Source organism: Symphalangus syndactylus, chromosome 3 (genome assembly GCF_028878055.3).
Source record: "Symphalangus syndactylus isolate Jambi chromosome 3, NHGRI_mSymSyn1-v2.1_pri, whole genome shotgun sequence".
NCBI lineage: Eukaryota > Metazoa > Chordata > Mammalia > Primates > Hylobatidae > Symphalangus > Symphalangus syndactylus.
Genome location: NC_072425.2, coordinates 32,939,755 through 32,955,596, shown reverse-complemented (window position 1 = coordinate 32,955,596; position 15,842 = coordinate 32,939,755).

The following is a 15,842-nucleotide window of genomic DNA, read 5'->3' as shown; positions in this document are numbered from 1 at the left end:
CCTACCACATCATCAGTGCTGTTTTACATTTTGCCAAATGTAAATGGCATTTCATAATTACCTTTTTATTCCCCCCTCTTCCACATTTATTGGAGAGTTGGATTTCCTTTTCTATAAATTGTCTATTTATATCTCTGCCCCCTTCCCCCCCTTTTTTTTGTCTATTTATATCTCTGTCCCCTTTGCCCCTTTTTTTGAAAGCTCTGTCGCCCAGGCTGGAGTGCAGTGGCATGATCACAGCTCACTGCAGCCTCAGCCTCCCAGGCTCAAGTGATCCTCCTACCTCAGCCTCCTGAGTAGCTGAGACTACAGGCACACACCACCATACCTGGCTGATTTTTGTATTTTTTTTTTTTTTTTTTTGTAGAGACAGGGTTTTGCCATGTTGTCCAGGCTGGTCTTGAACTCCTGGGATCAAGCGATTCGCCTCCCTCAGCCTCCCAAAGTGCTGGGATTACAGGCATGAGCCACTCTTTCTATTATACTTGGTACTAATATTTTTCCCTATCATTTGTCTTTCGATATCTGTTGGTGTTTTTCAATAGGTACACACAAACTTTATTGTAGCCAATTATATCTATATTTTCCTTTATAAATTCTGGCTTTCCTGACTTGCTTATGAATTCCCTTCTTACCCAAGTTGGTGCCCATATTCTCCTAAATTTTCTTCTTTTTTTTACATTATTTCTTTAATCCATTCGAGATTTACTTTTTGTAGGTGATACATGAGGAAAAGATCCCACTTCATTTTCTTAATTTTCTTCTCCAGCACTAGTGATGAAATAGAAGATGCTTTGCCTACTTACAGTTCACCTTTATTGTATATTAATTACCCACATAGATCCAAGATTATTTCTGGACACAATTATGTTTCTCTGATCTATATATCCTTGTGTCCAGATCGAATTGTTTTTATTACCATTGCTTCATATAATTTTATTTTACTTATTTATTGAGATGGGATCTCATTCTGTCACCCTGGAGTACAGTGGTATGATCTCAGCTCACTGCAACCTCTGCTTCCCAGGCTCAAGTGATCCTCCCACCTCAGCTTCCCAAGCAGTCGGAACCACAGCCTCTTGCCTTTACATCTGGCTAATTTTTGTATTTTTTGTAGAGGCAGGGTTTCACCATGTTGTCCAGGCTGGTCTCAAACTCCTGGGCTCAAGCAGTTCTCCCACCTCAGCCTCCCAAAGTGCTGGGATTATAGGCATGAGCTACTGCATCTGGCCTCATAGAATTTTATTTTATTTTATTTTATTTATTTATTTTTTGAGACAGAATCTCACTTTGTCACTCAGGCTGGAGTGCAGTGGGGTGATCTCGGCTCACTGCAACCTCTACCTCCCAGGTTCAAATGATTCTCCTGCCTCAACCTCCCTAATAGCTGGGATTACAGGCACACACCACCACGCCCAGCTAATTTTTGTATTTTTAGTAGAGATGAGGTCTCACCATGTTGACCAGGCTGGTCTCAAACTCCTGACCTCAAGTGATCCACCCGCCTTGGCCTCCCAAAGTGCTGGGATTATAGGCATGAGCCACAGCACCTGGCCTGAATTTTAAATGGTGTTGAATGACTAGTAAAATGAAATGAGAAACTATTGGATTTTGTTAGTAGGAAACCATTCATCACTTTTGAGGGTATAGTTTCCATGGGTCCATAGAGATGGAAGCTAGATTTGGGGCTGTTTGGTGATGAGTGGAAGGTACAGATTGTTCTCTTGAAGAATTTGGCAGTGAGACAGTGGAAGGTGAGATGGTGGGTTGAGTGGGAAACAGGAAAAAGGAAAATATTTTAAAGCCCAGGCGAGATGTGCACGTGTGTGGCCTAAGATAAAGGAGTCAATTGAAAGCAAATAAACGACAACTAAAGACCCACATCCCATAAAAGAGTTCTAAGCACCCATAATCTTCTTCCCAATATAACTAAAATGATGTGATTGTCATAAAATAGTGTTACTTAGTGATAGGCTGTACATAATGAGAATTGCCATTAAAGCTTGGCATAGTCTCAATTCAACATTAAGGGCTGGATTAAAAAAAAATAAAATTGGCCAGGTGTGGTGGTTCTCACCAGTAATCTCAGCACTTTGGGAGGCCGAGGCAGGTGAATCAGAAGAATCCTTTGAGCCCAGGAGGTTGAGGCAGTGAGCCGGGATTGTGCTACTGCGCTCCAGCCTGGGTGAGAGAGAGAGACCTTGTCTCAATAATAATAAAAATAATAAAATCAACTACATCCTCTCCATTGGTAAAAACAATGATGAGGTTTCTCTGGCAAGTATGATGACCCTGGGAGACAGACACCAAGAAAGAAGACTGGTAGGAGCTACCATCACTGGGTTCCAAGGACTCCAGGGGATGCGCTTCCTGAGATCCAAGGTAGTCACCATGGTTTTGCCTGGAATGAACATTTTCCCTTTTGCTCTACTCCCAACAGGACCATGGCTAATCTTGCACCTGGGACTGTGAGGCAGTGGTTTCCAAATTTGGCTGCACATCAAAATTACCTGGGGAGGTTTTTAAAAATCTCAATGCCCATGTGGCACTCCAGACCAATGAAATCAGAATCTCTGCTGTGACACCTGAGCATCAGTAGTTTTTAATGCTTCCCAGGTGATTATAATGTGCACTGATTTGGGGCGTCTGAATCAGTTGACAACGTAATACAGCTTTTTGAAACTGGGACACGTGGTAGCTCACACCTATAATCCCAGCACTTTGGGAGGCCGAGGCGGGTGGATCACGAGGTCAGGAGATCGAGACCATCCTGGCTAACACGGCGAAACCCTGTCTCTACTAAAAAAAAACACACAAAAAAATTAGCCAGGCGCGGTGGCTGCCGCCTGTAATCCCAGCTACTCCGGAGGCTGAGGCGGAAGAATGGCGTGAACCCGAGAGGCGGAGCTTACAGTGAGCCGAGATCGTGCCACTGCACTCCAGCCAGGGCCACAGAGTGAGACTCTGTCTCGAAAAAAAAAAAAACAGAAACTGGGACATGTGCATTTTGACCAGGTCTGGTGTGAAGAAATGTTAGGGACAGGCAACGAAGATGCCTTCAGATGACAGAGCGTATTCTCTGTGAGCCAGTTTACTTAGAATGTCCTTTCAGGAAAATGCCATTGATACCTTGAATTGGGGTATTTTCCAGTCTGCTAAAGGATACCCAGGGGGTTTCTAACATGGCCAAGAATTAGTAAAGCACAAGAGTGCAGAGTGGGGTTCTTTAGTAGCTGTGCAGAAAAAAATGAAAATAAAAATTTAAATATCACAAGACATGAAAGAGAAGCTACTTCCAGTATGGAGTCGAGTGTGAAAATTCAATTACAAAAAGCAAGAAAGTAAGCCAGTCTCTCACGCCTGTAATCCCAGCACTTTGGGAGGCTGAGAGGCAGCAGGATGGTTTGAGGCCAGGAGTTCAAGACCAGCCTGGGCAACATAGCAAGTCCCTGTCTCTACAAAAAAAAAATTTTTTTAAAGAAAAATACAAAAAAGAAAGAAAGTAGTCATTCATTTAGTAGTTTCCTAGGAGGCAAAATTATTTACTTCCCAGCTCTGCCAGTAGTTATAATAATGTTTAAACCGGCTGCCAGGAGGCATTTAAAAATTAACTATCCTACAAATTGTTTTGACATACAGGCACCTACGGCACATATTCTCATCCACCCTAAAATCAAAGTTTGCAAGACTGGGAATATGGTTAGCAGGAAACAAAGTGAATCATACTGAAACTTGAAAAATAGCACACTAATGTGTCACCTTTACATTGAGAAGCAAAATGAATCATTTGCTAGTGTTTGATTTTTAGTATCAGAGGCCAGGTGATTTTTATCTGAGGTCAGTCTTTTTTTGATCTCTTAACTAGAAAATAGGAAGTTGAGTTTACCACCCAGAGGATCTTTTAATAATGAAGCAAATGTCTGCCTTCACATAATTTTTTATTTATTTATTTTTTTTTTTGGAGACAGAGTTTCACTCTTGTTGCCCAGGCTGGAGTACAATGGCATGATCTTGGCTCACTGCAACCTCTGCCACCCAGGTTCAAGCAATTCTCCTGCCTCAGCCTCCCGAGTAGCTGGGATTACAGACGTGCATCACCATGCCCAGCTACTTTTTGTATTTTTAGTAGAGACAGGGTTTCTTTCACCATGTTGGCCAGGCTGGTCTAACTCCTGACCTCAGGTGATCCACCCGCCTCGGCCTCCCAAAGTGCTGGGATTACAGGCACGAGCCATGGAGCCCAGCCTCATATAATGTTGTATACACAAAAAATTTCTGAGCTCAGGTTGTAGGGCACAAAGTCTTAGGTTAGAAGCCCTGGGTTGGGATCCCAGCTCTGCTAGGTACTTGTAGGTGACCCTGGATAATGACTTAACCTCCCTACACCTCAGTTTTATCAACTTTAATATAGGATTGATGATGGTGGTGGTGATGACGATGATGATGATGAAGATAATTGTTTCCAAAGTACTTAGCTCTATTCCTGCCATAGGTAAACATTCAATAGATGATAATCATTCCTCTAGCCATATTCTCCTTATAAATTGCCTAAAAGACTCAAAGAAAGGGCAGGCACGTTGGCTTATGCCTGTAACCTCAGCACTTTGGGAGGCAAGGGGATCCCTTGAGCCCAGGAATTTGAGGCCAGCCTGGGCAACATGGAGAAACCCCGTCTCTACAAAAAATACAAAAATTAGCTGGATATGGTGGTGTGTGCCTGTAGTCCCGCTACTCAGGAGGCTGAAGTGAGAGGATTATCTAAGCCTGGGAGGTTGAGGCTGCCGCGAGCCGTGATCACGCCTCTGCACTCTACCCTGGGTGACAGACCAAGAACCTGTCTCAAAAAAAAGACCCAAAGAAATATCCCTGCTTATGGTCACTTGTTATGTAAAGATTGCATAGAAATAGATTAAATGTTTGGGCATTAATTTAAAAACATGTGGTTTCATTTAGAAATGCACTATTCTGAATCTTAATTCTTGATTTTGATCCCTCAGCTGGGCCTGCTCACCTTCCAAAGTTGGACTCCTCTCTCTCAGTTACTCTCGTGCCCTTTCTCTGTTAAAAAATTAAAAATACACTGAGTAAACAGAGTACAAATTATTGGTTTATTTTTAAACTTTACAGGTTCCCTCGGAGACATAATCATTTCCTGTAAGCATGTCAGCTCAAGCTTGCTTTTCCTGGCTCTCTGCTGCCACCACCATTCCCACAATCCAAGCTCCTTGGAACCTCACATTTCCCCATTTTCAGTGCCATCAGGGGCTGCCCTCTGGGACAGTCATTATTTCAGTTCCATTTCTCAGTCTTTCTGTCTGCCTCCTACTCCTCCATCAATTCGTGGTGCCGACATTTCAAATAGTTTTGTACATATCCAAATACAGGGAGGCCCCCTCGTTAGTAAATTTTATTTTATGGTTTTTTGTTTTGTTTCGTTTTGTTTTGTTTCGTTTTGTTTTGTTTTTGAGACAGAGTCTTGCTCTGTCGCCCAGGCTGGAGTGCAGTGGTGCGATCTCCACTCACTGCAAGCTCCACCTCCCGGGTTCATGCCATTCTCCTGCCTCAGCCTCCCGAGTAGCTGGGACTACAGGCGCCTGCCACCACGCCCGGCTAATTTTTTTGTATTTTTAGTAGAGATGGGGTCTCACTGTGTTAGCCAGGATGGTCTCCATCTCCTGACCTCGTGATCCGCCCGCCTCGGCCTCCCAAAGTGCTGGGATTACAGACGTGAGCCACCGCGCCTGGCTTATTTTATGTTTTAATTTATTTTTTTGAGATAGAGTCTTGCTTTGTTGCCCAGGCTGGGGTGCAGTGGCCACGATCTCGACTCACTGCAATCTTTGCCTCCTGCATTCGAGCAATCCTCCAGCCTCAGCCTCCGAAGTAGCTGGGATTACAAGCATGTGCCATCACGCCCAGCTAATTTTTGTATTTTTATTAGAGATGGGGTTTCACCATGTTGCCCAGGCTGGTCTTGAACTCCTGACCTCAAGTGATCCACCTGCCTCAGCCTCCCAAAGTGCTGGGATTACAGGCATGAGCCACCGTGTCTGGCCTCATTACTAAATTTTAATCACTCTCTCATACACTAGAAGAGACATACCTAGGACTTTATAAACACCTAAATCTCAAAGTTTTCAAATATTGCCTTTCCTCATTTCTCCCTGTTCTCTTTTCTGAAATCCTAATTATATGTATTTCTAATTTTCACTTCTATCCTCCATATCTCAACCTCTCTTTTATGTTTTGCACAATCTTCTCTGTTTATTCTTCATTGTGGGTAATTTGGTAATTTCTTTAGATCTGTCTTCCTAGTTTATAAATTCTCTCTCCATCTGACGCTAGGTCTTATTTCCATCAAACTGTGTATTTGCACTCACTGATCAACTTGAGAAAGGTTTTGTAAAAAGTATTTGTGTTTGGGCCAGGCACGATGGCTCATGGCCGTAATCCCAGCACTTTGGAAGGCTGAGGCAGGCAGATCACTTGAGGTCAGGAGCTTGAGACCAGCCTGGCCAACATGGTGAAACCCCGTCTCTACTAAAAATACAAAAATTAGCCGGGTGTGGTGACACATGCCTGTAGTCCCAGCTACTCAGGAAGGTGAGGCAGGAGAATCACTTGAAACTGAGAGGCAGAGGTTGCAGTGAGCTAAGATCATGTCACTGCACTCCAGCCTAGGCAACGGAATGAGACTCTTAAAAAAAGTATTTGTGCTTCATTTCCGTAAATTCTATTTGATTCTTTTTAAATTATAGTTTTTGAGCAGATAATAAAGCCACATTCAAAAATTATGTGGCTTTATTATCTGCTCAAAACTAAATGTATACGTTTAAAAGGTATAAATTGAGAAGTTTTATTCCTACTCCATCCCTGCCCAGCCCCCATAGATAATCAATTTAATTAGTTTCTTGTATATGCTTCCAGTGTTTCCTCATGCAGGAAACACATATGTATTTTTATCTTTCTCTTTTTCTTACACAAAAGTTAGCACAATATATATGCTGTTATCCGTTTAATTTTTTTTCACTTTAAAAGTATAACTAGGAGATGATTCAATTTGGTTATTTTTAAATCTTCCCAGTCACAGACAATACTGTCTGATTACTTATCCATTTTTTAATTCAGTCTTTTTTTTTTTTTTTTTTTTTTGAGACAGGATCTCACTCTTGCCCAGGCTGGAGTGCAGTGGCAGGATCTCGGCTCAGTGCAACCTTTGCCTCCTGGGCTCAAGTGATTCTCCTGCCTCAGCCCCCAGAGTAGCTGGGATTATAGGTGCCCACCACTGCACCTGGCTAATTTTCGCATTTTTTAGTAGAGACGGGGTTTCACCATGTTGGCCAGGCTGGTCTCAAACTCCTGACCTCAGGTGATCCACCCGCCTCGGCTTCCCAAAGTGTTGGGATTATAGGCATGAGCCACTGTGGCCAGGTTTTTTTTTTTTTTTTTTTTTCAATCTTATTTATATAAATAGCCCATGCATAGTTATTTTATATTCTGTGTCTAATAATTCCAGTATCTGAAGTCCCTGGAGTTTCCACATGATTAATTATAGATTCAGCTAACTCTCACAGTGACTCATTTCCTTGAATGTTTGGTGGTCTTTGAGATCTAGTTCATAATAATTAATGGGATCCTGATGATCCAAATTAAAGATGTTTTCTTCCAGAAAGAATTTGCATCGGTTTCTGCCAGGAGCTAGGGACAAGGGGTGTTACTAACCTGCAATAAGCAAACACTGTTCAAGGGTCTTCTGCTTAATCTCAGCCTCTCATTTAGTATCCCCTGTTCCACCCACTGGGGACTGCATAATTACAAAATTTAGGCCTTCGTTGAAACGTTGACACCAGTGTTTGCCTGGTGTACTTTCATTTCATTTGTACTTTTATTTAATTGTTCTATTTCAGCACCAGTACCAAGTTATTTACTGCAAGCCTTATGGTACAGTTTAATATCTGATAGGGAAAGTCTTTTCGTTTTCGAAATTTACTAGGTTCTCATAATTTATTTTCCCAAATGATCTTATAAATTATTTGCTCATTGATACAGTTTTGATATTTGTCCCCACTCAAGTCTCATGTTGAAATATAATCCCCAATGTTGGGGGCGGGGCCTGGTGGGAGATGTTTGGATCATGGGGACAGATCCCTCATGAATGGCTTGGGCCATCCCCTTGGTGATAAGTGAGCTCTCGCTCTGAGTTCACATGAGATCTGGTTGTTTAAAAGTGTGTGGTATCTCCCCCTCACTCTCTCTCTCTTTCTCACTTGCTCTTGCTTTTGCCACATGACACGCCTGCTCCCCCTTTGCCTTCTGCCATGATTGTAAGCTTCCTGAGGCCTCTCTAGAAGCCAAGCAGGTGCCAACACCATGCTTCCTATAAAGCCAGCAGAACTGTAAGCCAGTTAAAATCTCTTTTCTTTATAATTTATCCAGTCCTGGGTATTTCTCTATAGCAATGCAAGAGTGGCCTAATACACTCATGGACTTTTCCAAAGTGAAACAATCTGTGAGGACTTATAAGGAAAATGATAGCAGAAGCGTATGTTAACCTCCAAACCCTATGTCAACGCAAACAAGAATGAATAAAAAGAACCGAAAATTAAGAAAAGGACTCTATGTTGCAGTGAGGAAAGCCCCCAACATTATACCACACTCTGAAGATGAAGAATGCCAAATATAATGTCATGTGGAGCAAGTTGACAGAGTCCCATGATCAAACACAAATCTCCAGTTCATGAGCACAGTGCAGTATGGCAGGTCGTAAGTGTAAGAAATTCCAAAAGATCCCACCAATATAAGTGCTAGGGGCATGAGCAAGCTGCTGGAAGAATAAGGAACACTCTTCCGTGGAGCCCACTGACCCATTACTGATTACTAAGGAATGTGGTGTTGCAAGACATTCTGCCCTGCTGAGTGCAGTTTTTTCTCCATCATCATTTTCTATCAGATTGGGGCAGTATCTGGAGGCAAAGTCTACTTCACGATCACAGGGAGCATTGAACAATCCCATGATGACACAATTGGAAAAACAAATGAAAAAAGATAAATAATTTCTTTTTTATTATTATTATAATACTTTAAGTTCTGGGATACATGTGCAGAACGTGCAGGTTTGTTACATAGATATATGCGTGCCATGGTGGTTTGCTGCACCCATCAACTCATCATCTAGGTTTTAATCCCCGCATACATTAGTTATTTGTCCTAGTGCTCTCCCTCTTTTTGACCCCATCACCCCAACAGGCCCCAGTGTGTGATGTTCCCCTCCCTGTGTCCATGTGTTCTCGTTGTTCAACTCCCACTTATGAGTGAGAACATGCGGTGTTTGATTTTCTGTTCCTGTGTTAGTTTGCTGAGAGTGATGGTTTCCAGGGGATAAATAATTTCTATACTAAACTGTTCTAGGGTAGAGAAAGAAGAAATTCTTGCCAATTAACAAAAACCAATGTAAGACTGTTTTATTATAGATAATGCACAGGAGAAAGCTAGAGATATCTCAGAATTGATTTTTAAAAATTCTTAATAAAGTATCAGCAAATATAATCTAGGAGCAGATTTGGTTAAAGAGCAATATACCATGACTGCAACTTTTATTCCAAGAATGCATAGGTGGATAAATATTAAGAAATCTATTAATACTGATGAAAAGAAGATAAAAGTATATGATCCTATGGTAGGTATCAACAAAACGTTTCATAAAACTTAGTGTCCATACCTGATAAATGCTCTTTGTAAAATGGGATTCGGTGAATATTTCTTTACATCAAAACATCTCTTAAACCAAAAGTTGATATCATGTTTAGTGATTTTCATCTTATAATCTACATAAGATTATGTGATAGACATTGCAAATAGACAAGAGAACAAAATAAGAAATTTAAAAATTAGAATGAAGAAGACAAAATTATCATTATTTGTAGATAATAGAAAGTCTAAGAGATTCAGCTGAAAGCTATTAAAATTAAAAGAGTAAAACAGAGCTCAGAAAATTTTCAGGATATAATGTTAATATTCAAAAATCAAACATCTTATAACGCATTAAAACATGATCCAAAATAAATCCATTTGTGAAAGTATAAAATACATACAAATAAATTTGAATTATATGGAAAAAAAACAGAAAAAAATGTGATTAAGTGAAAAGGCATACCCTGTGAGGGAACAGAAATATTTAGTATGGTGTAAAATATAAATTCTTCCAAAGTAATTTGGAAAATCATCATCATTCTGGTCAAAATTCTAACATGATATTGTGGAAGGGAGCATTTTTTTTTTTTTTTTTTGAGACAGAGTCTTACTCTGTCGCCCAGGCTGGAGTGCAGTGACGTGATCTCGGCTCACTGCAAGCTCCGCCTCCTGGGTTCATGGCATTCTCCTGCCTCAGCCTCCTGAGTAGCTGGGACTACAGGCGCCTGCCACCACACCCGGCTAATTTTTTGTATTTTTAGTAGAGATGGGGTTTCACTGTGTTAGCCAGGATGGTCTCGATCTCCTGACCTCATGATCAGCCTGCCTCGGCCTCCCAAAGTGCTGGGATTAAAGGCATGAGCCACCGTGCCCGGCCCTGGAGCATTTTAAAAAATATTTAAATTGCATGATACAAAGGTGGCATCTCAATGGTGATTGGGTAAAGATAATCACATAAATAATTGTGCTATTATAATTATGATGAATGGTATTAAGAAAAAATACAGATTGGTGTGAAATGTTTTAAATACAATGTGGGTTCTTGTTTCATTCATTACACCAAATACATTCCAAATGCAACAAACGTTTTCAAGCACAGCTGAAATTGCACGAGAGCTAGGAAAAAAATGGATAAATATTTTTAAATCTTGGGTGGAAAGTCTTTCTGAGCACATCATGAAATTCAGTAATCACAGACAGAAGATCGGTAACCTGGACTAAGTAACAATGAAAACTTTCCCACGGCAAAAACAAGCAAAAGTCTTATAAATAAAGTTGCAAGACAAAGAGCAAATATGGAGAAATATGTGCAATATAGATGACAAGCAGCTTGTGGCTTCCATAATATAGAAGAGTTGTGTAGTTATTTAGAATAAACCACCCCTCTTCCCAAATAAAAAAGTATAGGTCTTCAGCTGAGGAAACGTTTTCTCGTGTCTCTACTGAACTACTCTCCCATACTCTGAAGTTGAAGGAAGGAGGTATGACCAGTGGCCGTTGCTATTACTCACTCTTACCAGGATCCTGCCAGTGCCCTTCACACACACCCCACACACACAACACACACAAATGTACACACAAACATAGACACAATGCACTCAGCTCTCACACACACACCACATACACACCACACACACATGCACACACACATGTATATACAAACATGCACCCAATGCACTCAACTCAAATACACACAACACATATACAACACATATCTTGGGCAGTTTATTGTGGGGTCATACCTGCCTGCACGGTATGATCTGTACCTGTACCCCCTCTGTGTACCACTCAGCTGTTTCTAAGCTTTGCACTCTATCTGGATCTAGAATGATGCCAGTGAACGTGGTCACGAAGAGGACATGTTCTGCCTGCTCCCCAAGATGGAATCAGTGCATAGAGTCCCATGGCTGCCTATTTTCTGGTTCAGGTCATGGGAAAGTCCCTTCCTCCCTTTGCAAAAGGGTACTGTTTTTGTGAAATGAAGGCAGGGTACGCTGTGTGCATATCTGAAGTCAGTTCTTTCTGAGGTTCTGCCATTAGCTTGTCCATCTTCATTGTCGATGGTATCAGGAAATTCCCCTCCTTTCCCCAGCTTTGTTGGGTCTTCAAGGGTGACTGAAGGAGAGGTTCTTATGAGTCATTGCATTGCAGGCCACCAGCCAGACACCATGTGAGCCATAAACTGTCATATAACAGCTTTTCCAACCACAATAACAAAAAAAATATTCTCAGAACATAGATATACACAGAATACGGTCCTTGTGTCAACAGTCACTTGTGTGGGCTCAGCGCTGACAACAGTGCTGTGGCTACTCCAGGTATGCCTGCAATCCCTCTTTGAAGCTTGCCATCAGGGCTGGAAACACATATTTTTGGTATTCTGAGTCCACAAGTGTAGTATTTTTACATTGTGTTTGATTTTCGGAAATGGTCAAAAGTCATTTGCCACATACTTCAATTTATAAAAGAAATGTCCAACTGGCTGGAAAGGGTGGTGGAAGGGGAGAGGGGTGGGAATGGTTAATGGGTACAAAGAATATAGAAAGACTGAATAAGACCTAGTATTTGATAGCACAACAGGGTGACTATAGTCTATCATAATTGAATTGTACATTAAAAAATAACTAAAAGAGTATAATTAGATTGTTTATAATACAAAGCATAAATGCTTGAGGGGATAGATACGCCATTCTCCGTGTTGTGATTATCACATATTGCACAACTTATCAAAACATCTCATGCATTCCATGAATATGTACACCATATACCCACAAAGTTAAAATTAAAAATAAAAAAAGAAATGTCCAACCGGCTAAGTTTTAATGATATATATTTTATATGGATATATAATGTTTTTTCCCTACATAGACAGAGAAAACTGTAAAGTAATAAGACTGATGTTTTTTTGCAGCTCATAAACACTCCGCAGGCAATTCCCAAAGGTAACTTCTGAAAAAAAAAAGTTAATACTAATAGTGTCACTGGAATATGCATTTAGTCTTTCAAAGAAACTACTTAGAAGGACAATTATAATTCAGTTGAATATCTAGTATGTTTTGGGGAAGTCTCATTAGAGTTACAATTTGTCTAGAAGATGTCTTTTTAAATGTTGTTTTGAAAGACTTAATAAGCAAATTGTCCCCTTCCTTTACCCACTTCCTTGCACCCCCCCAACACTCAGCCAATCCAATGCACTGTCAAATTCTTCATTTTTATTTTGATAACGTCTCCTTTTCATTAGAACCTTCCTCTCTAGTCCCTCTATTTCAATCTTTAATGTTGTTCTTTGTGCTATTTCATGCCTTTGTTTACATTCTTACACACACACGCCCCATTCCTGGAATTTCCCTCCTAGTCGTCTCTGCCTGAAAAAAAAACCCTACTAACCCTTCGAGGCCAGCTCAAACTTCACCTGTGTGGCCCTTGCTGGCCTCTTGTACTTATTCACTCTGTCGTTATGCTTGTCACTCTGAACCACTGTGTAGTATAAAAACTCCATCACTGAAGGAGCTGGGTAAGGTGTTGCTGGATGTTGTGAAATGAAGGTTAAACTGATTTCTCAATCACAGGGGAAATTCAGCATCAAAATTAAAGCAAATGATGTCAGTTCATTTCAGTCAGAGGTCCAATCTGCTAATAAATAATGCTACATTAACAACAGGAAGGACTGAATTTTATGCTTCCAGTCTCATTCCTTTGAAACCATATTGGGAGGCTTCCTGGATACACTCAATATAGAGAATACACATCTAGTCCTCCTTTGGGTTTAAGAAATATGACTAAATAGACGGGACCAATTAGAAGCCATCAATTAGAGAACAGGACTATTACTCAAGAAAAGACAAAATTAGTACTTGGTAATAGAAAAGTTGAAGATACATAGGACGGGCGTGGTGGCTCATGCCTGTAATCCCAGCACTTTGAGAGGCCGAGGCGGGGGAATCACCTGAGGTCTGGAGTTTGAGACCAGCCTGGCCAACATGGTGAAACCCCGTCTCTACTAAAAATACAAAAATTAGCCAGGCATGGTGGTGGTTGCCTGTAATCCCAGCTACTTGAGAGGTTGAGGCAGGAGAATCGCTTGAACCTGGGAGGTGGAGGTTACGGTGAGCCAAGATCACACCATTGCACTCCAGCCTGGGCAACAGAGCAAGACTCGGTCTCAAAAAAAAAGAAAAGGTTGAAGTTGTTGTGTTAACTACTATATAAAAAAAATCACACCTGCCATTTTGATAGTGAAAATTTTGGTCAGCTATCTGATGCCTACCCAGCTTTCTACTCCAGTGTTCTCATGTTCTTCATTTGTTGCTTCACTTTCTCTGGTACAAAAACGAAAACAAAAATACAGGTGTGACACCAGAAGCTCAGACAGCAAAAGCAAAAAAAGACAAATGGGATTATATCAAACTAAAAGTTTCTGCAGAGCAAAGGAAACAATCAACAAAATAAAAAAGCAATCTATAGAATGGGAAAAAATATTTATAAGCCATATATCAATAAAAAGTTAATATCCAAAATATTATATTCAAGGAACTAATACAACTCAACAGCAAAAAAAAAAAAAAGCAAGTTACTTGATTTTTAAGAAATGGGCAAAGAACCTGAATAGATTTTTTTCAAAGAATACATATAAGTGACCAACAGGTATATGAAAAGGTGTATGACTTCACTAATCATCAGGGAAACGCAAATCAAAACCACAATGAGCTTTCACTTCACATCTGTTAGAATGGCTATTATCAAAAAGTCAAAAGATAACAAGTGTTGATGAAGATATGGAGAAATGAAAGCCTTGCACACTGTTGGTGGGAATGTAAATGGGTACAGCCACTATGGAAAACAGTATGGTAGTTCCTCAAAAAATTAAAAATAGAACTACGGTATGATCCAGCAACCCCACTTCTGGGTATATATCCAAAAGAAATAAAATCAGTACGTGGAAGAGGTTATCTGCACTCCCATATATATTACAGAGTTGTTCACAACATCCTAGACACGGAATCAACGTAAGTGCCTGTAGACAAATGAATGGATAAAGAAAATATTCACACACACACACATAAATATCATTCAGGCAAAAATGAAGGAGGCTAGGCATGGTGGTGCATGCATGTAGACCCAGCCCCAGCTACTCTGTAGGCTGAGGCAGGAGGATTGCTTGAGCCCAGGAGTTCAAGACCAGCCTTATCTCAAAAACAAACACAAAACAAAACAGAAACAGAAAGAAGGGGAAGAAGGGGAAGGAGAAGGAGAAGGAGGAGGAAGAAGGAAGAAGAGGAGGAGGAGGAAATCCCTGTCATTTGCAACAGCATGCATGAACCTAGAGGACACAGTGCTAAGTGAAACAAGCCAGACACAGAAAGGCAAAGGCAAATACTGCATGATCTCATTTGTAGGTGGAACCAAAACAGGAGAACTCATAGAAACAGAGAGCAAAAGGGTGGTTACCAAAGTTAGGGGTTGGGGAGGAATGGGGAATGTTGGTCAAAGAGTACAAACTTTCAGTTACAAGATGAATAAGTTCTGGAGATCTAATATACAGCATGGTGACTAGAGTTAATAATGTACACTTGAAATGGGCTATAGGAGTAAATCTAAGTGTTCTCACCACACACAAAAAAGGTGAGGTGATGGATGTGTTAATTAGCTTGATTGAGGTAATCATGTCACAGTGTATAGGTGTATCATATCATCACATTGTGTGCCTTAAATACATAAAACTTTTATTTGTCAATTATACTCCAATAAAGCAGGACAAAGTATACAGGTCTGACTTCCAGAGAAAAATATCAGCAGACTTGAAATATCTGATCATTTTTCCCCCTGGAGGAGGGGATCGTACAGTTTTTTTAATTGATGAGTAACAATTTTATGTAGTAAGCCTATTCACTCTTTGTTAATCATATTTATTGCAAACAAGTTTTTCCCAAATGTTTAGACATTTATTCCTATTTATTCTCACACTTCCCTGATAATTCATTGAAATTGTGATCAAGACTTTATTCTTAGCAGGAAGTACTTGTACTTCTCTTAAGTGACAGACAGGCTCAAAGAGTGGGCTTAAGGGTGGACCCAGGGCAACTGCAAATAGGCCAATTAGACAAAAACATTCAGGAACCTGGTAGTTAAAATAAATAAATTAAAACTGTGGT